This window comes from Schistocerca nitens, chromosome 1 (assembly GCF_023898315.1).
Source record: "Schistocerca nitens isolate TAMUIC-IGC-003100 chromosome 1, iqSchNite1.1, whole genome shotgun sequence".
NCBI classification, from domain to species: domain Eukaryota; kingdom Metazoa; phylum Arthropoda; class Insecta; order Orthoptera; family Acrididae; genus Schistocerca; species Schistocerca nitens.
The window spans coordinates 2,346,695-2,369,337 of NC_064614.1; the positions used below are offsets into that span (position 1 = coordinate 2,346,695).

The 22,643-nt window shown below is 46.3% G+C and overlaps 1 protein-coding gene and 2 pseudogenes across 1 annotated transcript in view; 2 read left to right on the top strand and 1 right to left on the bottom strand.

Moving 5' to 3' along the window:
• The first annotated feature begins 2,364 nt into the window (after positions 1-2,364).
• The window catches only part of LOC126240398 (class E basic helix-loop-helix protein 22-like), a 1,429,918-nt gene continuing 1,409,639 nt past the window's right edge, over positions 2,365-22,643 (top strand). Inside the window, exon 1 of the mRNA XM_049947922.1 lies at positions 2,365-2,626. The gene's annotated coding sequence lies outside the window, so the exon portion shown is untranslated. The remainder of the gene's footprint in view (positions 2,627-22,643) is intronic.
• LOC126210701 (5S ribosomal RNA) lies at positions 13,006-13,123 on the top strand (annotated as a pseudogene).
• On the bottom strand, positions 16,861-16,978 carry LOC126211510 (5S ribosomal RNA; annotated as a pseudogene).

Genomic DNA, 22,643 nt, shown 5'->3' on the forward strand with positions numbered 1-22,643 from the left:
CCGGCCGCTGTGGCCGAGCGGTCCGCCGGCACGGTAGCTCAGCATGTTCGGTCAGAGAGCCGGTTGGCCTCTGTAATAAAAAACTAAGTGGAAGGATCAACAAATGAACTTGAACGATGTCATGTGACGCTCGCAACGACTAAACATAATGATATACAACGAAAAAAATAAATAAATAAAAACCAAACAGAAGCGGTTCCAGGCGCTTCAGTCCGGAACCGCGCTGCTGCTACGGTCGCAGGTTCGAATCCTGTGTCGGGCATGGATGTGTGTGATGTCCTGAGGTTAGATGATTAGATTAGATTAGATTAGTTTTTCGTTCCATAGATCCGTGCTGAGGAGATCCTAGTGGATGTGGAACATGTCAATTTTTTTTTAAACTGAAATAATAATACCAATAGTATGAATATATACAATACATCATTTCTTTCTATTAAAAAATTCGTCAGTGGAGTAGAAGGAGTTGGCCACTAGTAAGTCTTTCAGGCTCTTTTTAAACTGATCTTTATTTGTAACTAAATTTTTTATGTTTGCTGGCAAATTATTGAAGATGAGTGTTCCTGAGTAGTGGACCCCTTTTTGAACTAAAGTAAGTGCTTTTAAGTCCTTGTGCAGATCATTTTTGTTCCTGGTATTGTATGTATGAACTAAGCTGTTTGTTGGAAATAAGATATATTATTTAGGACAAATTTCATTAAGCAGTAAATATACTGAGAGGCAGTAGTTAGTATACGCAGTACTTTGAAGAGGTTTCTACAGGACGTCAGTGAATTTGCTGCACAAATAATACGTATTACATGCTTTTGGACTCTGACTTGAAGGTTTACCCCAAAATATTATACCAAATGACATTATGGAATGAAAGTAGGCAAAGTATGCAAGCTATTTCATTTTTATGTCGCTTGTGTCTGCAAACACTCGAATTGCATATACAGATTTGTTAAGGCGTTTCTGCAGTTCTGTGGTGTGCTCCTCCCAACTGAATTTATTATCAAGTTGTAATCCCAGAAATTTAAGACTGTCAACCTCTTCTATCTGCTCTTCTTCATACTTTATGCATATGCTGGGTGGAAACCTCTCACAGGTTCTGAATTGCATATAGTGAGTCTTTTCGAAGTTTAATGTCAGTGAGTTGGTTTTAAACCATTTATTAATATCCATGAAAATATCATTATCAGATCTTTCTAGAACTACACTCGACATACTATTTATTGCAATACTTGTGTCATCTGCAAACAAAACGAACTCTGCTTCTGGCACTGTAACTGATGAGAGATCATTAATATACACAAGAAAAAGCAGTGGCCCTAAGATTGATCCTTGTGGGACACCACATGTAATTTCTTCCCATTCTGATGATGACTGCCGACTTAATTCACTAGTCCCTTGCAGTGACACTCTTTGTTTCCTGTTAGCGAGGTATGACTCGAACCATTTTGCTGCACTGCCCGTGACATCATAGAATTCTAATTTATTTAAAAGGATGCTGTGGTTGACACAATCGAATGCCTTTGACAAATCACAGAAAATACCTGCTGCTTGTAACTTGTTATTTAATGAATTAAGTACATTTTGACTGTAAGTGTAAATAGCCTTCTCGATATCAGAACCCTTCAGAAATCTAAACTGTGTTCTTGATAATATGTTGTTTGTGGTCAGATGGTTGAGAAGCTGCCTGTACATTACTTATTCTGAAATTTTTGAGAATGCTGGCAAAAGTGAAATCGGTCTGTAGTTTTATCCCTTTTCTTGAATAGAGGCTTAACATTAGTATATTTTAGCCAGTCAGGAAATGTCCCAGTTATAATTGACTGGTTACACAAGTAACTTAGAATTGTACTAAACTCACAAGAACATGCCTTAATTAACTTTGTTGATATTTCATCGTAACCACTAGAACGCTTAGTTAGGTTTAAGTAGTTCTGAGTCTAGGGGAGTGATGACCTCAGATGTTAAGTCCCATAGTGCTGAGAGCCATCTGAACCATTTAGGGATGACCTTCCGATCAGTACGGGGTCACGATGGGAACAGACCTACCCGACATATCGGAGTGATGCAAAACGTTTTTGATGTTTGTATATCAAGATGGAGCAAAATTGAGGCAAACTGGTCATTAAGACCCTACCTGGCTCGCTGGAAGGATACGAAGGTGACGTTGATAACTGCGGAGTTGCGGGCGCCGGCCAGTTGTTTCCGAACCGTGTCGCGACTGCACAGCTGGGCCGGCGCGCGGTGAGCGGCGGCGGGTTCGGCGCTCCGGCGGTCGCGTGGCGGGCGCGCTTGCCGGCGGCCTCTGCAGATGGCGGCAGCGTCGCGCCGGCCGCGGCGGCGGCAGACAGCCAGCGGTCAGTGTGGCCGCGTCAGCCGCGCACGTCGCAGCGCAGCGTAGCGTAGCGTACTAGCCGTCCGTGAGGCAGGGAAGCGAGTGCCGCGAACCGCGAGTGTCGGTGAGTGGGGCCGTGTGCGTGTGAGTGTGAGTGCGACTGTGCCTCGACCGGAGCCGCGCCCTCGAGCAGCCGAGCCGATCAGCTGGTCCGCCGTGCAGCGCCTAGCGGACATCCTGAGGCCGTCGGCCGGCTCCTACCGCGTCTGCACGACGGCGTCGGAAGCTCCGCCTCCCCCCAAGGTAGGTGCAGGGCGCGGGCCGCCTCGCCAGCCGCTGTGGTGGCCGGCGTCAACCACAGCGGGAACCTGAAACCTGGCGGCTACTGTACGTCACTCAGTTCAACAGGCGCAAAAACAGGAGGAAGAGGAACTGTTGAAACAGGCACAAACCGTGATCCAGCCGAGGTTTAGATGACACACGAACACGAGGGCTGAAAAGAGTACGGGTATTAGCGTATTCCAAATGAACATTTTCACTGTGGTACCAAAGACAAACCTACAGCTTTATGACGGCTGTGGCGCGATTTACTGAACCGGTCCAGGTCAGCTAAAGGAGGCGCGGTAATACCTCGATAGTCCCTTGCGTTCTCAGTACACTCGACACACACACAAACACGCAGCATCGTGTTACTTGAAGACATGAAAGGGAAGCCAACACTACTGTCTCTAACGATCGTTTGATTCACGCCTCCGTTCACTCGGAGAGCAGTTCGTAATGGCATCGGTTGCAATTGCTGTATAGTCCTGTTTCGCGCCAGTTTGAATACTTTGGTTTGTTAGCATTGCGCACGCTAGATACTATTATTTTTTCCAGAAGTAGTCTACCCAACAAGACGATCGGCGTCACGTAGCTTATTGGCGAACAAACTAGGAAACGAACCACTGGACGAAAACAGGAAGATGCCATTCGAGACAAAAGTCGCGAAGAAGTGTGTGGAGGAGAGTAGGAGAATGAACAACTGACGAATGTGTGCACGTATGAAGCCGCTTGAATCCTCGTTAAACTTGGACCGCCCCCCTCTCCACCACTGCATGTTGTTTGAAGACATGAAGCGAACGAACAGCACTTTCACTAACGTAGCGTTTGGTTCGTTGCTATCTTCAGTTGGACAGCAATTCGTAATGTCATTGGTTGCAACTTCTGTGTTTTTGCGTTTCGCCCCAATCTGAGTACACCGGCTTGGTTATCGTTTGTTATCATTCCGCATATGAGCTATTTTTTTTTCTCAAAAGTGGTCTATCCAACGGAATGATAGGCGTGACGAAGCTGATTTGTGCACAAAATAGGGAACAATTATTGGACGAAAAAAGAAGATGCTACTCAAGAGAAAACTAACGAGGAGTATGTGGAGGAGAAAGGACAACTGACGCGCGTAGATTCAAGTAGAAGTGTGCTCGTTGTAGTAAAGATACGTACCATAAGAGCGAAACATGCAATCGCCTGTCAAACGGAGTCATTACTATAGCTAGAGAGAGTTTATTGCTGTTCACGATGCTAGGCAAAGCACAGATTGTGATTTTATGAAGTCAGAACGAGAGGGGGGAGCGCAGAGGCGACGAAATGTTTCTGACATAGGGCGTTGTGTGTCTGTTAAGCCCGACCTGATGACGGCACTACAGTAATGTAGAATTTGCGAATGGATTAGTTGCCGAAATATTGAAATGCGTTCAGCTGCAAGAAGAGGTGTGGATGAAGTCTTCAGTACGTACGGTAGCAAAACATAGCCACAGAACCTGTCCAGAAATCTCAAAAAATTTAAGTAGTATGTTATTATTAGCGTGAAAGTCGGTGTGCAGATATCTGTGAACGTGTCAGGAACCAGACGTTGACATGTTGTTTGTCGTCTTCAGCTGTTACTTCACAAGGGAATATAAAGGAATGGAACTATGTTCAGTGTAGGTTCCACTGTCCTGATGAATGATACAGTAATTAGCACTAGTGGTTTGGTTTGGAAACACTTACAGTACCCTTCTAAATCATGGGAATTCAGGTCGTGTTTTAGCATGATCGTTCTTCTTGACGCCCAAACATTTTCAGCTGCTTTGTGCCATCATCGATAGTTACTGGTCCTCAGTATTTATATTTACGAAGTGTTAGGTTCTGTACGACTTCCCCCACATTATTATGTAAGTTTATGAAGATGAGAAGGATAAACGCTCCTGTACTCTTTGAATGTAGTATTAGCGGTGTGCTGCTTGATACAGTTACGCCTATTAAATAACAAGGCGTAATGTTGCAAAACCATGTGAAACGGTACGAGTGCATACGGCCGGTTGCAGCAAAGTCGAATGATCCTCATCGGTTTATTGGGAGAATTTTAGGAATGTGTAGCTCATCTATAAATGAGACCGTACATACAACATTTGTGCGACTCATTCGCGAATACTGTTCGAGTGTATTGTAAGGTCTCCACCAGGTCGTATGAAAGGAAGGCATCGAAGTAAGGCGATCTGTTAGATTTGATCTGGTAGATTCGATCGACACGCGAGCATTAGGAAATGCTCCGTAATCTCAAACGAGAATTCCTGGAGTGAAGGAAACGTTCTTCTGCCGAAGCATTGTTGAGAAAGTTTAGAGAACCGGTACTTGCGGCTGACTGCAGCACGATTCTGCTGCCACTAACGTACATCTCGCATAAAGACCGCCGAGACAAGATGAGGGGAATCAGGGCTCGTACGGAGGCATATAGACAGTCGTTTCTCCTCGCTCCATTTGCGAGGGGGACAGGAAAGGAAATGACTCGTAGGGCTACAGGGTGTCCTCCGACACGCACCATACGGCGGCTTGTGGAGGATGAATGTAGCTGTAGATAGCTTAGCGAAAATCGAACCTCAGTATATTTTACACGTTCTTGGCTTGTCTTAGCTACTTCAACCTATATACTGTAAACAGTAACGGCGCTTGGGTTAATTCCGAACTACTTGTATGTCTGTCGATTTTGTTCTGTTAACGACGACGTGTACAATTGTATCGGCTTGAGCTAGGACGTCCAAAACCCAGTCACAAATCTAGTCTGCTTTCTGCGACGCTCTGATATCGTGGCCGAACACGGCCCGCTCTTTCGAAAGAACTCTCTGTTCGCGGAATCAGTGTTCATTTTTCGTTCTCCAAAAAGATGATACTGCGTGTTCCATAGTTCTTCAAAAAACTGACGTCTTGCAGTAGAGGCCTATATTTATGTTCATTTGTCCGAATCTGAATCCCTTTCTTGAAAATTTTAATGACCTACAACTTTTTTCCAATCGTTTGGGACGCTTCGTTCACCATTTCTCCACCGATCTACGACAAACTAGTTCTAGGCGGGATAACTGCTTACGTATAACGTGTGTAGAGCTTTCAGGTATCGTACCAGATTTAGATGCATTTCTAAGGTTTTTAGTTGATTTTCTATCCGTAAACACTTATCTCCATATCCGCGCTAGTGAGTTTACGAACTTCCATGGTGAAACAGTTCCGGAAGACCAAATTCAGTATTTCGGGGTTCTTTCTTTTATCTTCCTCTTGATGTCATTATGGTCACTGAGCGACTGAACAGGTGATTTCGATTCACTTACTGATTTTCTATAAGACCAAAACTTGTTAGTGTGTTGGGCCATGGAAATTGGTTAAATTTTGTTTTCGAATTCATTGAACGCTTGTCACATTGTTCTCCTTATACTCGTTTTAGCGTCATTCAGGTATTGTTTGTATATTAGACTTTGGCTTTAGTTAAATTTGTGAAGAAGCTCCCTGCGCTTTGGTAGCAACTTTCTATCACGGCTACTCAAATCTTCCCTATCCCCACAATCTTGCTCCACATATTCACAAGCAAAGCGTATTATATACATTTGAACTTTAATCATTGATATCGTGCATGTTCGTCCCCATAGATGAATGTCTGACGTTAATTTGTCAGATAATCGACAATCTGTTTACCAGTACATTTGCCAAGCAAACAATATTTCCCTCGCTTTCTTAACATTCCTGTCAATTACTCCGACGAGCTGCAGACATTGACATTTAACAGTTCAACAGAACCGAGCGAGGTGGCGCAGTGGTTAGCACACTGGACCCGCATTCGCGTGGACGACGGTTCAATCCCGCGTCCGCCCATCCTGATCTAGGTTTTCCGTGATTTCCCTAAATTTCTTCAGGCAAATGCCGGGATGGTTCCTTTGAAAGGGCACGGCTAACTTCCTTCCCCATCCTTCCGTAGCCCGATCAGACCGATGACCTCGCAGTTTGGTCTCCTCTCCCAAATCAACCGTCCTCACATGCATCCACACGCTTAGTTCACCAGCGTTATGTTAACTGATTCCCTCCTTAGTAAGGGAGATCTACGACGTCGCCATCAGGAGTCGCTTCTCTACCTGCTCGAAATAATGTTCAGAAAAGACGTTCAGAATGATTAGCCCGAATTTCTATCTCTGTCCAGAATGAGATTTTCACTCTGCAGCGGAGTGTACTGGCAGAAGTAAAGCTGTGAGTGCCGGGCGTGAGTCGTGCTTCGGTAGCTCAGATGGTAGAGCACTTGCCCGCGAAAGGCAAAGGTCCCGAGTTCGAGTCTCGGTCGTGCACACAGTTTTAATCTGCCAGGATGTTTTCTATCTCTGTCATTAGTTCTATTCGCATGAAGCGTTTTGAAGTGACCGCAATCATTGTTATAAATTAGTTAGAATTGGGCGTTCTTGAATGGTAGTTAATGGGTTTTCGCTGACGTGAAATAATGACACTTATCAATTTTTTGTGTAGTTGCACTTTGCACGGAAATACTTACTACCTGTAAATTACCTTGCTCGCCATACTGACGCATTGTACTTTAGCCAGTTTGTCGACATGGAACCTGTGTAACCGGACAACTGGAATGAGATATCTCAGTGCATGGCTGAAGTGCGGAACCAACTGTAGGAAGAATTCTGAAAGGAGGAAACTTAAACTAGAGAAGCTTTTGTGATAAAAGCCGCATTGATTATTAACGTAAACTAAATGGTGAAGCAACACAGAATACAAGATGTGTGACTTAATTTTATACCTTGGGGTGCGTGTTGGTGCCATCACTGATTTAAATTCGTGAAATAAGGAAGAAGAAACTACACCTCCAGTCGCAAGTAGATGTTTTAATTAATGAGCATGACACATTTACAACCCATCCATCTCCAAGGCCTTAATATCATCATGTAGTCATTATTTGTACATAGTTCACAATAAAGTTCGACAATGAAAATAATTATGACTACAATAAATATTTGATGAAAAACTACTTTTTGGTTGTAGGTTAAATTGCTTAGGCTCCAAGAGCGGATGGTTTGCATTGTAAAACACTGATTTTGTGCGTTACACATTTATAATGTATATTTTCCATACCTCAAATCAATAATTATTCTTTAAAACAAAACAAAAGCGGGTCGTATGGCCGAGCGGTTCTAGGCGCTTCAGTCTGGAACCGACCGACCGCTACGGTCGCAGGTTCGAATCCTGCCTCGGGCACGGATATGTGTGGTGTCGTTAGGTTAGTTAGGTTTAAGTAGTTCTAAGTTGTAGGGGACTGACGACCTCAGAGTTAAGTCCCATAGTGCTCAGAGCCATTTGAACCATTTGAACCCTCCATCCAGCTCGGGCTTTCGACGCTCTAACGTGTCAATTGGACAGAACTGTGCACGGTATCCCTCAGGAGGAGATCCATTAACTCTGTCAGTCAACGCCAAGCCGAATAAATGCTTGCATGGGGGCCAGAGGTGGACCAATCCTTTATTGACTTGGTCAATTTGTAAAGCTTTTTCTCTTGAAGAAATCGTCCAGAAAATTGGTTCCATTCCATGATGGACACCTGGTACAGCAACCGGTTACGAATTTCTTGAAATAAGACAGTCTTGGTTGGAAACTGTTTTATCTATTTGTTGCTACTGACGCGTTTCGCCCTTGTGGGGCATCTTCAGATTAACGGAAGAAAGTAATGTGGTGAACCAACATCCGTCCTTTAATGCCAGCATATAGCATCAATATAAAAATTACAAAGAAATATCGTCCGATCGCGAGTAGGCAAATAAAATCATAAGGGATGAAGTTCTGAAATTCTAATCATTTGTTTTCCTCTGCATGATCGTCACATCTACCTTTTTTCTTCTCATTGGGATGTACCTTCGTGGCGCGTTTTTTTAACCAAAGTTTATTTTATTCATTATTATTCCTTCATAACTCATCTGGGTATGTGTATTAATAGCACTGGATATTGTTACGTGCAGTGGTCGAGCGGTTCTAGGCGCTGCAGTCTGGAACCGCGAGACCGCTACGGTCGCAGGTTCGAATCCTGCCTCGAGCATGGATGGGTGTGTTGTCCTTAGGCTAGTTAGGTTTAAGTAGCTCTAAGCTCTAGGGGACTGATGACCTCAGAAGTTAAGTCCGATGGTGCTCAGAGCCATTTGTTATGTGCACTGACGGCGTAATAATATTGATAAAATTTGTAGGCATTCTTCTTCGGTTTCTGGTTCAACGCTGTTCTTCTTGTGGATAAGAATAACCGTTAATAATTTTTGGCAACTGAATTGTGTTTTCGTTTGGAAACTGGGGGAGAGGATTCCCAGAAATTAAACTGAGAAAGCGAATCGTACATGGATAGATCAAATCGGTAAGAACATAGCTTGTAAAATTCCCTGTACGGCACGCAATTTTAATGTCACGAAGTTTGTACTACACGAACGTCGATAATGCGCAAGCCAACTTACGACAAGCGGTGGTGGGTACTACACATACTGCCTCCACTTCCCCTCTTTCGGCTTCTAGTCCTGAATGGCAGGCGGGAGAAACGGCTGTTTGTAACTCTCCATGTCAGCTCGAATCTCTCTATGTTTACTTTCACAATCTTCCTGGAGAGATTTGTCTAGGAGGAAACAATTCATTTGTTCAAATGGCTCTAAGCATTATGGGACTTAAAATCGGAGGTCATCAGTCCCCTAGACTTAGAACTACTTAAACTGAACTAACCTAAGGACAACACACACATCCATGCTCGAGGCAGGATTCGAACCTGCGACCATAGCAGAATTCATTTGTTGACCTGTTAGGAACATACTCTCCTGGAATATCACTCTTTCTATCGACAACATCTCTTTTATAACGCCTACAACTGCAGCTGAGTGAGGATCCCACTATAGACATAGTGCTTACTGAACGAAGCTGTCCAGAACTGTACTGCTTTTCTTTGGGTCTTCTGTATTTCCCCCTCCATAGAGTTCGTCAGTCAGGTACAGGCCTTCGCTTGTGGTCTACACCCACAGAGGATCCTGCCAATGACAAGATTTATTCACGCACAGTACTCAATTTTTTCTGCAATCCGGAATTTGCACACGTTACAGGTCCACGCAGTGTGTAGCAGCAGACAGGGGCTAGGCGTAATGTTGTGACACGCAGCCTGAAAATGAGAGGAGGGTAACGCGTGAAACCAAGGCTGGAATTCAGCACACTTCTCTAGAAATCCAAGGATACAGTTCAGCTTTACTTCCTCACCGCTGTCAGCGATTTGTTTAGTCCTCGCATCTTAGTGGCGCTTGAAAATACGCTCACGTGCACCAAAAGTATGCCCACGTCCGCGTGCGCAAAACGGCACTCGGGGCAGAGGCTGCTTGGGAACGGGTCACCCAGATTGCTCACTGCGTGAGTGGCTTACGAGGTTGCGCGGAGGCGAGGGGCAGCCGGCTCCAACACGTACTGCAGTGCACCGGTCATAGGCTGCGTCACCGTCCACATATACACTGAGAAAGCCACTGTACAGCGCGTGGCGGAGGGCACTTCGTACAATATAGGCGACTTCCTGTCCAATCTCTTCCAGTTATGGAGCGAAAGAAAACGGTTTACAGATGCTCGACACTTAGTTCAGACTTCAATGCGAAATGCTTTTATTAGTTTGCACAAGGAAACTGTATCTAAGAAATCTGGCAGCGGATCCAAAAAAGACTTTAGTCGCGTGTAAAGTATAACAGCACAGTGCCAAGACAAGTCAATCATTTCATCGAGTGACAGCGGTGGTAATATTCTATGAGGTTTCGGGATTGCAGCCGGATCATGTTGACTCCTTGCCACAATATTTCGGCTGGCAACCGTCCAGCCGTCTTCAGGCGAGTGTCCGCCACTGGGGACTGAGATTGCCTTGTGTGTGTGTGTGTGTGTGTGTGAGAGAGAGAGAGAGAGAGAGAGAGAGAGAGAGAGAGAGAAAGAGATGTGAGCCAAAGTAGTACCTTGCATTAAGGCTAGACTTCTGTGATGACTGAGTACAGGGATTTACTCAAGCTTTACTCAGACGTAAGCAGGGGGGAGGGCTCGTAGCCCGAGGCCCTACTAAACAGGTTGGTTTTCGCTGGATCCTGTTGCTGTGGTGCCTCGGTGATTGCACGTGGGATCCGCATTCGGTGCCACGTTGTGGAGCGATGGAGCCAGTATATTCCGGGTGTTGGCTAGTGGGCCTCCGTTCATCGATCCTATGAAGGAGTTCCTGCGTTGCGTATGTGATGTGATTGGAGGTGCGTGGGATGAACAGTTCGGCGTGAAGGTCGGCAATCCGGGGCCATCTTGGCGGACCTAAGATGAGACGGAGGCACCTGTTTTGAACGACTTGTAGTGGTGGAAGGATGGACCGGCTGGTAGTTCTCCACGTAGAGCAGCCATAAAGAAGTGCAGCTGCAACCGTCGCTAGGTACAGCCGAAACTTCGTTCGAACGTTCATCTGGCAGCTGCTCAACTGTGGGTACAACTGGAGACGGCTAGTTCACGGTGTCGTCTTTATAGCAGAAACTGGCGCGGAAACGTATGCGCATTGGCGGCCGTCACAGGAGCGTCCCCTTTCCAAATCCTCGCCCTCTGCTAATACTGCTCCATGTGTGGCGCGCAGCCTCAGGAGTCAAGGTGAAACTACATGTCCGCCCTCTGTCGGAATGCGCGCTCTCGTCAACTGCTGCGGTCATCGGTCCCTAGACTTACACACTACTTAAACTAACTTAACGCTAAGGACAACAGACACACCCATGCCAGAGGGAGGACTCGAACCTCCGACAGGGGGAGCCGCACGATTAGTGACATGGCGCCTCTAACCGCGCGGCACGTATTTCCACAGATCCTTTAATTACTGAATTCCAAAAGGGTCTCGTGGGGGCAATATTTCTGTGGCAGAATAATCCACAGAGCGTCCTGTGGTAATACAATGCTCAATTACGGCCGACTTACTGGGCTCCGAAAGGCGAGTGTGATGCTCATGCCCAACGCACGCTTCACGTACTGTGCGTATCGTCTGACCTGTGTGAGCTTTGCCACACTGGCAAGGAATCATGTCGATTCGGCAGCCCCAGTTCGTTATTTACCGAAGACAGAAGGGCACTAATCTTGGCCTGTGGCTGGATTATAAGTTAACTCGGTGTTTCCGTACGGTCCTGTCTGCTTCACACCAAAGGTTTTCGACGTGTGGAAGGAACGCCCTGGACTTCAACAGCTCTTTATCTTCTCGACGTTGTGGGTGGTCGCTGAATCCTTTTAGGATTCAGTAATTAAAGGGTATGTGGAACATGCTCCAGTGACGGCCACCAATGAGCTTGCGTTTCCGCACCAATTTCTGCTTTAAAGCAGACACCGTGTAGTAGCAGTCCCCAGTGGCGGACGCTCACCTGAAGACTGCTGGACGGTTGCCAGGCGAAATACTGTGGCAAGAAGTCAGCATGATCCGGCTGCAATTCCGAAACCTCATGAAGTATTCAGTACGCCCGGAAAACTTCAAGAATCACAGCAGTTACCAGCGGCAGCGGTGCTAAAGTATACAAGCGCAGCGCCGAGACACAATCAGTGTTTTTCTCTGTGTGATACCAACGGTAATGTTACCAACGACAGCAGTACTACAGCGGAGTTGCTGAAATTACTTTACCAAAGAAGATGCGGGAAACATTCCGGAATTCGAATCAAAAATTGCTGACAGCATAAGTAATTTGGAAATAAGATTCCTTTAGCGGATATACCCTTGATGTAGCGAAGGATATTAAGTCACTCAATAAAGGGAAGTCTTCCTGCTTAGACTGTATAGCAATTGGGTTCCTTTCAGAGTACGCTGATTAATACTTATATTTCTCGCAATCAAAACAAGTGCTCTGCTCGCTCGACGATAAATCCGTACCTAAAGATAGTTAAGTTGCACAGGTCACACCAGCGCACAAGAAAGGAAATAGAAGCAGTCCGCTGAGCTATAGACCCACGTCATTGATACTGATTTGTAATGGATTTTTGAAACATACACTGTATTTCAGCATTATGATATACCTCGAAGAACACTATCTGTTGACACACAACCAGCACGGATTCTGAAAATATCGTTCTTGTGGAAAACAACTGGCTCTTTTCACACAAGCAATGTGTGCTATCGACTGCAGATTTCAAACTGATATCATACTTCTAGATTTTCAAAAGGCTTTTGACAGCGGATTCTAATCAAATTCATCTTCATCTGAAGTGCTGGAGCAGTTTGAGGCCAACGGCGACATCTTTCTGTCACGGACCATTACACCTGACGATAGCTGGGTGCATCACTTGCAGCCTGAAACAAAAAGGCAAGACTTGAGTGGCACCGTCTGCGATCTTCAAAAAAAGAGGATGTATATATGTAGACTGAAGGCAACGGCCTTGCCGCAGTGGATACACCGGTTCCCGTGAGATCACCGAAGTTAAGCGCTGTCGGCCGTGGTCGGCACTTGGATGGGTGACCATCCAGGCCGCCATGCGCTGTTGCCATTTTTCGGGGTGCACTCTGCCTCGTGATGTCAATTGAGGAGCTACTCGACCGAATCGTAGCGGCATCGGTCGAGAATACCATCTTACGACCGGGAGAGCGGTGTGCTGACCCCCTGCCCCTCCTATCCGCATCCTCCACCGAGGATGACACGGCGGTCGGATGGTCCCGGTAGGCCACTCGTGGCATGAAGACAGAGTGCTTTATATATGAAGACTGAAGTGATCAACGAAAATTTGTACCAAGGCCGGAATACGAATCCGGGTCTTCTGCTCACTAGATCGAAATAGAGAGCCGGGGAATTCTGGAGAACACGTGGATCGTATACCGGAAAGGTAGATTAGACTCTCCAGGAAGAGAAGTGTTCATGTCAATTAGGTCAAAGACGATCCTAAATTAATTTAACTGTGAACTAATAAGATTAACCTGGGTCTGTGGATTATTGAGTGCACGTCTGTACCGGCCAGCAGATCCAGAGCGGGCAGCCTGCACAGTGAAAGTGTGGGCCAGCCGGCGGCCGGCCGCAGGTCTACGGTGTTTCACGACCGGCTGGTGGCTGCTGCCTGCTGGCTGGTGTCTGGTTACCTGGGGCACGGCAGCGGCGCTTGGCTGGCAGAGCGCTGCCTCGGGCGACACCGGAAACGTCGCAGCCGTCTCCCCGTCTCTCATTAACAGCCACGACAAGTCCCGAAAACACCGTAGCACGGCAGTTGCATTAATCCAAGTCACTGGCGACAGCAAAGGTGCAAAGGGCACGCTTGAACCGAGCATTTCGACACTGCATCGTTTCAGAAAGGATTATGCAACTGAAGCAACTGAATTCGTCAGCGCAACACAGTGATTCGACAGCTACCGCAAAAACAAACATTGCCTGTGAACTGGAAAACTCTTCAGGGAAACATGTACTTTCAGCAGTCCCTCAGGGTTCAGTCCTTGGTCCATTATTTTTCTCCTTGTATATAAATTATGTTTCTTATGTGTCACTTTCTTCCATCTGCCACTTATATTCCGACGGCATCCAGCTGCACGTAAGTGCCAGGTCTAATAATGTTGCTTCACTTTCAGCAGTCCCTCAGGGCTCAGTCCTTGGTCCATTATTTTTCTCACTGAATATAAATTATGTTTCTTATGTGTGACTATCTTCCGTCTGCCACTTACATGATGACGGCATCCAGCTGCACGTAACTACCTGGTCTCATAATATTGCTTCTGCCATACCACATACGAATGATGACATTTATTCAGAGCTAGCTGTTGGCGACAGCCGTGCTCGCATATCAGTAGTTTTGTTACGATGAGTGATGGTGAGTAAGTTCAATAATGTCAGCTGCCCTCACTTGCCCGTCTGTTCCGATAAGCACAGCTTGTACTGTGCGCCCCCTATCCCCACCCCCACTACCCCAATGCACGACCTGACGGCATGCGAAGGAACGTGAGAATGAGGTAGGAGAGTGCATGTGTGTACTGTATTACTGAAGTAACTCTGCATCGTATGCATGTAATATTATGCAATAAAGCTAATAATTTTTTAACGTAGTTTACGTTTACTGCTGTAAAAAAAGATGAACCTTCCCCTACTTCACACTCTTGGAGGTCAACTTTGTTTTCCTTTTTTTTTAATTTCTAATGTAGGCTATGTTCTTTCTCAGGGTTTAACCCGTCTCCGTACCAAATTTCATCGAATCGGCGCGTCAATTCAGTCGTGGAAACGTAAGAGAGTTAATTTCATAATTAATAAAGTAATTGTCAAAGCAGGGATTAAACACGTTGAGAGTTGTATAAGCCTTGTATTCATTACGCTGAATCGTACTACGTAGACCTTTTTTTTTTTTTTTTTTTTTTGATGCGTTCCGCCATTAATTCCTCTCCTGTGCCAACCTCTACATCTCAGAGTACCAGTTGCAACCTACATCCCCAATTATTTGCTGGATGTATTCCAATATCTGTCTTCCCTTACAGTTTTTACCCTCTACAGCTCCCTCTAGTGCTATGGAAGTTATTCCTTGATCTCTTAGCACATGTCCTACCATACTGTCCGCCCTTCTTGTCTGTTTTTCCCCTATATTTCTTTCCTCGTTACTTACCTTATCAGTCCACCTAATCACATCTCAAATGCTTCTATTCTCTTCTGTTCCAGTTTTCCCACAGTCCATGTGTCACTATCATGCAATGCTCTACTTCTAACTTACATTATCTCAGAAATTTCTTCCTCAAATTAAGGCCTATGTTTGATACTAATGGACTTCTCTCGGCCAGGAATGCACTTTTTGCCAGTGCTAGTCTGCTTCTGATGTCCTCCTTGCTTTCCATCATGGGTTATTTTATTGCCTAGAAAGCAGAATTCCTTAACTTCATCTACATCATGACCATCAATCCGGATATTAAGTTTCTCTCTGTTCTCATTTCTGCTACTTCTCATTACTTTCGTCTTTCTTCGAATTACTCTCAATCCATATCCTATACTTATTAGATTATTCATTCCATTCAGCATATCATGTAATTCTTCTTCACATTCACTGAGGATAGCAATGTCATCAACAAATCGTATGACCGATATCCTTTCACCTCGAATTTTAATCCATCTCCTGAACCTTTCTTTTATTTCCGTCACTGCTTCTACAGATTGGACAGTAGGGGCGAAAGACTACATCGCCGTCTTACACCCCATGTAATTCGAGTACTTCTTTTTTGCTCGTCCAGTGTTATTATTCCCTCTTGGCTCTTGTAAATATTGTGTATTATCCGTTTCTCCATATAGCTTACCCCTATTTTTCGCAGAATTTCGGATAGCTTTCACGATTTTACACTGTCGAGCGTATTTTTCAGGTCGACAAATCGTGTGAACGTGTCTTTGATTTTTCTTCAGTCCTGCTTCTATTATCAACCGGAACGTCGGAATTACCTCTCTGTTGCCTTTATCTTTCCTAAAGTCAAACAGATCGTCATCTAATACCGTAGAAGATATCAATTAATAATTTTTTTTTTACAAATATTATATGTTTCCAACGTCAAGGAGCAAACGGCGTTTTCAAAGAGTAAATATGCTTCCCTATATAACGTTATGTCCTTTAAACGGGATAAAACTATAAATTACGATATCTTTTTTCGTGATCATTTTTGATGTAATACAGTCTATATGTTTCCCCAAACTTTGCTCAAATTACGCCTGAAAACCCCGTGAAAATTCTCCCAGTAGTTTTGCAGATCACCGTGTTCAGACGGACACGACGGTTTTACACTTTCATTATCAGTATAGATTGCGATGGACACGAACCTGGCCATCAGGCTGAGCCCTCAGATGTCGCATGTGATCGTAATATTCCACAGAAACTTCATCAGTGATCATTTTCGTGAAACATTCCTCCCATACCCCATGACGATATCCGTTTACAATATCAAAAGAAATAAAAAATCTGGGCCGAATCTTCGATCAACATACAAACTAGGAAAAAAGAAACGTCACAGCATATATGAAATCTCTCTCTTGTCCACATGCAATTCTAATTTTTAGAAAAAATTATTCTGATGTAGTTTAAAGCACTCCGTCTTCAGGCCACGAGTGGCCTACCGGGACCATCCAACCGCCGTGTCATCCTCGGTGGAGGATGCGGATAGGAGGGGCGTGTGGTCAGCACACCGCTGTCCCCGTCGTTACGATGGTTTTCTTTGACCGGGGCCGCTACTATTCGGTCGAGTAGCTCCTCAATTGGCATCTCGAGGCTGAGTGCACCCCGAAAAATGGCAACAGCACATGGCGGCCTGGATGGTCACCCATCCAAGTGCCGACCACGGCCGACAGCGCTTAACTTCGGTGATCTCACGGGAACCGGTGTATCCACTGCGGCAAGGCCGTTGCCCTTGATGTAGTTTAACGCGGCACAAATAGCGACAATTCCAAACTTTTAGAATTTTTTTAAATATATCAGATATTTCGTTGTTTGATCATGCCTGCCCTTTCTAATGACGGGACCGGCAACGTGATCGCATTCCCTCTGTTTTCTCAATCGGTTTTGTGGTGTCACCGCCAGACACCACACTTGCTAGGTGGTAGCCTTTAAATCGGCCGCGGTCCATTAGTATACGTCGGACCCGCGTGTCGCCACTGTCAGTAATTGCAGACCGAGCGCCACCACACGGCAGGTCTAGAGAGACGTCCTGGCACTCGCCCCAGTTGTACAGCCGACGTTCATAGCAGTGGTTCACTGAAAAATTACGCTCTCATTTGCCGAGACGATAGTTAGCATAGCCTTCAGCTACGTCATTTGCTACGACCTAGCAAGGCGCCGTATTCAATTGATATTTATATTGAAGCATGTACAGTCAAGAGCGATGTACACCAATTATGGATTAAAGTTAAGTATTACATCATCTACGTAATTTATTTGCAATTCTCAAGACATTGTCCTGTTCCAGACCTAACGCCAGTCTGCGTGAGCTTAAACGCGTGCATTTCGGCCTCCTCTAGCAACACGGTGTTGGCACTTCTGCCAACACTTCAGGTTTCTTAGCCACTGGTGATTTCAGTATCTCTCCTCGCTTGTCATATTCCTATCATCATTGCGTAACTGCAATACCAAGTCTGATACGTCCAGCATCTCGGCGGTAGCAATGCATACCTCTACAATTTCCACCATCTTATTCCCCATTTCAGCAGTACCAATCTGGAACGAAGTACCGAAAAACGCGCATTTCATCCAAGACCACGCTGATATGAAGAGGAAATTACAACTTTTCCCGTTGCCACCGGTGGACGCTAGGGACCACTAACTGCTGGGTGGAGTGATATTAAACAAAGTCTTCATCCGGCAGTGCAGACTACACGCTTCCTACACTCAGGAAGACTTTCCGACCTTTCTGGCAGTCTACCTCAGGTACAGAATGCGGCCGTCTCCCATACAGCGCGGACAGCATTTCAGCGAAAAGAGCTGCTTCCTACCAGAACTTTCCACACGTTTATTGCCAATAGGTGCCGAAAAATGCTGCCGCGATGGGAAATCAGCAGCATAGTACTCGGTGACCACAAACCAGCTCTGCGGCGCTGATGACCCCGCAGTTCAGCGCCCCACGAACGAAACATCATCATCAAACCAGCTCCACGGCGGATAAAGTCTCATTCCAACAGAGGGCGGCTCTTGCATCCTCAACAGCTGAGGGACGACCCCACGGCGCGGCAGAGTACGATACGTTGCAACACATGTTCCCAAAATCCAACACCGTCCCCCACCCTACGACTGAGTTACTTGCTGTATTATCGCCACGTACGTTAACACTAAGGATTGATGAAATACCACCAGACACATACACAGCCTGAAAAAGAAAAGGGTTGAGCACTCGGAAGGGGAGGAGGAAACGAAATGAAACTAAAAAATGGTTCAAATGCCTATGAGCACTATGGAACTCAACTGCTGAGGTCATAAGTCCCCTAGAACATAGAACTACTTAAACCTAACCAACCTAAGGGCAACACACACATCCATGCCCGAGGCAGGATTCGAACCTGCGACCGTAGCGGTCGCGCGGTTCCAGACTGTAGCGCCTAGAACCGCTCGGCCACTCCGGCTGGCGACACGCTATTGGGAGGGAGGTATCCCGTTACTTTTGTCGTCTTTAATACTTCATTGAAAGACGATTATCACTTGTATACCCTTCCTTAATCATTGTACAAAGAGGCGTGTACTATTCTGCATTACGTTTCAGTAATTTAAAGTCAATTTCCTGGATTCACTGTTTAGTACTTAAATTAGCATGGGCCGTTTCGGGCGTATGGATCCATTCTCAACTGCCTTTTCGTTGCCTTCATTAATGCTGCACTGTCTACTGGCACTATCAGACCTGTCTTGCGTCATTTTGTACAGCTGTGCTCCTTAATGACTGTAGCGCCAGAACCGCTCGGCCACCAGCGGCCGGCGAAATGAAACTTAACGGGTTGTGAGGATATGTGATGGTGTTTCAGTGATTACAAAGAACTTGACAGTACGAGGCCACATATCAGAATAACTTTGCACCTCCTGTGGCCGGGAGGCACGCACTGATCTGTTGAGGAGGGGACGCAAAGCCGTTGTACGCTCTCCTGAGGCAGGCTAGTCGTTGATGTCCTGGGTACTGACATTGGACACATCTGACGTCTGAGCTGGCCGCACATACACTGATGAGGCAGAACATTGTGACCACCTGCTCAATACCTCGTTTGTCCGTCTTTGGAACGAAATACGTCGCTGATCCTGCGTGTCAGTGATCCGACAGTTTGTTGGTAGGTTTGTGGAGGTATGTGACTCTAGGCGCCTATGCGTAGGTCATGGAATTCGCGTAAATGACGGCCGACTGATTTGCATACGCGGTGATGGTGCCCAGATCGGTTCCATAGGATTTACATCAGGCGAATTTGGTATCGGAGACACCAAGGTGCGTTCACTACACTGCTCCTCAAACCACTGTAGCACGGGTCCGACCTCGAGACACCCCAGTTACACTGCTGGAAGATGACATCGTAGCCGGGGAAGACATGAGACATGAAGTGATGCAGGTGGTTCGCTAATGTCAGCGTGTCTTCAGTTAGTCCCGTAGGTCCCATGCACGTGCAGTAGAATGTCTCCCACACCATATTACTGCTCCCACCAGCCTATGTCCGTGGCGCGCTGCACGTTTCGAGCCGCCGTTCACCTCGATGACGGCGTTTGTGGAGACGACTGGCGACCCAGTGTAGCAAAAATGTGATTCACCCGAAGAGCCGACACGTTTCCATTGATCGACGGTCAAATGCCTATAACCCCGTGCCCACTGCAATCGTAATTGACGATGTCGTTGGTTTAACGTGTCAACACGTAGGGGTGGTCTGCTGCGGAACTCCATTTTCAACAATGAACTATGAACGGTGTGCTCCGAAACACTTGTGCGTCGACCAGCATCGTGGTCCTTCTGATGAGACGCCACAGGTCACCCGCTATCCTACTTTACAGAGCAAACAAGCCTCTGAATTCTACGTTCTGTGAAGAGTTGTCGACGTCCAACCATTTAGCGCCCTGTGGTGGTTTCACTGTCATTCTGCCTCTTTCCGTAGATGCTCACGACAGTATTACGTGAACATTCGATCAGCTTCGCCATTTTTGGGCTACTCGTTCACAGGCTCTGTCTAATAATAATCTGCCCTTTGTCAAAGTCGCTTATCTCAATGAATCTCCCCATTTGTAGTCCACATCTTCGCTAGGATACCCCGTCCGTGTCTGCTCCGCTTACATAGCTTTTTTTTTTTGCGTCACGTTCCCACAACGCCAACAGGCGACGTCCAACGTCGCGGTGGGCAGTGGTCATAACGTTTTGGCTGATCAAAATGGTTCAAATGGCTCTAAGCAGTATGGGACTTGACATCTGAGGTCATCAGTCCCCTAGACTTAGAAGTGCTTAAACCTAACTAATCTAAGTACATCACACACACCCATGCCCGAGGCAGGATTCAAACTTGCGACGGTAGCAGCAGCGCGGTTGCAGACTGAAGCTCCTAGAACCGCTCGGCCGCAGCAGCCGGCTTTTGGCTGTTCAGTCTGCGCTCTACTGCGGACAGACCTGGTGATGTTGTTGGACATGGGAGTACTTCAACATCACGCAGACAACTCATAGACACACATGTTACATATAGTCGAGCACTGTTGCATTGAAAGCTGGCAACACAATGCTGTCGCAATAGAGGCAGCACATGAGTATGTCCGTGTTGTACCGTTGTGCTATCAGAATTTCCTCAGTCATTACTAGCCGTGACCTGAGATAATACTCGACGGCTCCCCATACAGTGGCGCCAGAACTAACAACGCTGTGCCTCCCCAGTATACTGTAAGAACGGGACATCTCATCACGTCACCGCAGTGCTCGCTGACAACAGTCATCCGGGGTAGTGCAGAATCGCGATTCATCTCTGAACAGAATGTGACGCCATTTATTAGCAGATCACGCTTGCCGGTCACTGCACCACTCTCTGTGTTGCTGTGTTACACCTACATCTACATCATACTCCGCAAGCCACCTAATGGCGTGTGGCGGAGGGTACTTTCGGCACCACAGTCTGATGCCTCCAACCCTGTTCCACTCGCGAATAGTGCGTGCGAGGAATGATTGTCGGCAAGCCTCTGTGTTGGCTCTAATGTCTCGAATTTTTCCAGCCTGCGCGCGGGACGCTAACTGTCCAGTCCGGCTGCTCTTGTTCTTCGACCAGAGGTGCGCGGTGGCGCAGAGCGGCGCAGGGGGTCCACTACTTGTCCTCGCAGACGTGAAGCCGCAGTACGGCGATCCACCCCTGTGGTTATCAGACGGGGTCGACCGGAGGTTCGACTGCGAGTATGCCTACCCTTTACAGTCCAATATCGGGCCACTGTTACATACAATGCTCCACAAATATCGATTTGCAGTATTCGACCAGCCAATCAAAAGGAGACTCAATTTCAAACTCTGTCAGCTGCTGATAACGCTGTCTCATACGAGTTAACGGAACAAAATCGTCAGATGTAAAGGTAATATCCGGATCACGACAGGCAAGTGCGATAGGACCGTTCATGTTTACAATATATATAAATGATCTCGTTGAAAGCGTTGGATGCTCTTTAAGGCTATTCGGAGAAGATGCAGTTGTCTATACCAAAGTAGCGAGTCCAGAACATAGTAAGAATTTGCAGAACGACCTGCAGAGAATTGATGAATGGTGCAGTCTCTGGAAGTTGACCCTGAACGTAAATAAATGTAACATATCGCGCACACATAGGAAAAGAAATCCAGTATTGCTGAGCTATACTTTTGATGGCAAACAGCGACCATATAAAACAGACACCAGACTCAGATTGATCGAAAGAATCTTAAGGAAATGTAACTCATCCACGAGAGAAGTGGCTTATAACGCGCTTGTTCGCCCGATTCTGGAGTATTGGTCACCTATCTGCTATCTGGGATCCCTATCAGGTAGGACTGATAGAGGAGATAGAGAAAATCCAATGAAGAGCGGCGCTTTTCGTCACGGGATCGTTTAGCTGGCGAAAGAGCGTTACGGAGATGCTAAACAAACTCCACTGGCTGACGTTACAAGAGAGGCGTTGTGCATTAGGGAGAGATTTTCTATTGAAATTTCGGGACAGTACTTTTCAGGAGGAGTCAGACAACATATTACTTCTCCCCACATACTTCTCGCATATTGCCCACGAGGAGAAAATTAGAGAAATTTGGCCAATACAGAGACTCACCGACAATGATTCTTCCCACGCACTATTCGAGTGTGGAACAGTGTTGGAGGGATCAGATATTGGTACCGAGAGTACCCTCCGCCACACACCATTAGGTGGCTTGCGGAGTATGATGTACACTCCTGGAAATGGAAAAAAGAACACATTGACACCGGTGTGTCAGACCCACCATACTTGCTCCGGACACTGCGAGAGGGCTGTACAAGCAATGATCACAAGCACGGCACAGAGGACACACCAGGAACCGCGGTGTTGGCCGTCGAATGGCGCTAGCTGCGCAGCATTTGTGCACCGCCGCCGTCAG